Here is a 1,686-nt window from a genome sequence, read left to right as displayed (position 1 = left end):
ACAGAGAGATAGAAAGCAAGAAATCACCCCCCAGGGGGATGGCTACACCACAATCCCTTCTCCTCCATTCTCCTCTTGGGATCTTGGGCATGCACGCACACATGTCCGGTGTGAATTTAAGCTGCTGGGTCCAGGACTTGAACTGCGGTCAACTATATGAGAGTCCAGTGACATAACCATTATGCTAACTGCTGGTTTCTACTGTAAATATTCTTAATTCTTTATCTGACTATTCTGTGAGTTCCATTGTGCTGTCTGTGGATAATGAGGAATTATTATTTTCACTTAGGGTAGAGAGATTTTCTTGGTTTCCCATATTTCTTGTGCCTCTGTTGTGGTTTCCGGTCATCTGATGGAATATACACTTCTCCCCTGTGACTTGCACTTTTGTTGCTGGGACTGTTCCAAATGTCTCCCAGATGCCAGAGAACAGATGCACCTGAAGCTGAGATACAGGGTCTAAACTGGAGAGGATGAATGGTGTGTGAAGATCCAAGGCAGTCTGTGTCCTAACTTCACACATTCACTTCTGCCATGCAGGAGCCAGGAAGAAAGGCAGAGTGGAAGCTGGGAGCAGGAGGGCACATGGAGCATTTTAATGGGGTGCACAGGTCCAAGCTGACGGTCTCTTGCCCTGGTCTGCACTCGCTTCTGCCACACAGGAACTGGGAAGAAAATTGGGGTTGAAGATCAGAGCGAGAGGGCACCTGGAACAGATGAAGGGGATGTTCAGGACCAATGTGGTCTCGCGTCTTGATCTGCCTCTCTGCCTCTGGTGCACAGAGCTGAGAAGAAGGGCAGGGTGGAAGATGAGAGCCAGTTTTCTCTTTTTGTTATGTCTTTGTCTCATTTCAGAATTAGGATGATGGAGGCTTTGTAGAATAAATTTGAAAGTGTTCTTTACTTTGAATTTTGGAAATAGTTTGAGAAGAATTTGGGGTAGTTCTTTAAAAGTTTTTAGAATTCAGAAGTAAAACTCTCAGGCCCTGGGCTCCTCTTTGTTGGGAGACTATTAGTGATTCAGTTTCATTGCTACTTATGGCTTTATTCAGACTTTCTCTTTCTTCCTGCTTTAATCTTGGTAAGTTATACATATCCAGAAATTTGTGCATCTCATCTAGATTGTCTTCTTTGTTGTCATATAATCATTCATAGAATTCTCTGATACTTTTTGTTTCCATTATGTCCCTTGTGATACCTATTTCCTTGCTGATTTTACTTATCTGGTTCCTTTCTTTATGCTTTTTGATTACTCTAGCAAACAGTGCATCAATTTTGTTTATCTTTGCAAAGCACCTTCTTTTATTTTTGTTTATTTTCTGTATAGTTCTTTTATTCTCTGTTTCATGTATTTCTCCCCAAATCTTCATTATGTTTCTGTCCTGGAGTTGGTTTTTTATTTTGTTTTGTTTTTTTTGTTTGTTTGTTTTTTCTTTTGGTGATGTTGTTTTTCTGGTTTTCTGTGATCCATCATAAGATTGTTTATTTGTTAGTTTCTTCTTTTTTCTTGTGGGCATTAATCTCTATGAACTACCTTCTTATGACTGCTTTTGCTGTGTCACATGTGTCATATAGTAACAACTGATTTTTTTTTTTTTTGGAGAGATTTTCACTGTAGGGTGCATGCACTCGCCAGACAGACAGAGAGAGACATAGAGACAGAAAGCGAGAAATCACCCCCCAGGG

Source organism: Tupaia chinensis, unplaced genomic scaffold (assembly GCF_000334495.1).
Source record: "Tupaia chinensis unplaced genomic scaffold, TupChi_1.0 Scaffold000376_1, whole genome shotgun sequence".
NCBI classification, from domain to species: Eukaryota; Metazoa; Chordata; class Mammalia; order Scandentia; family Tupaiidae; genus Tupaia; species Tupaia belangeri.
This window is presented reverse-complemented; position numbering follows the sequence as displayed.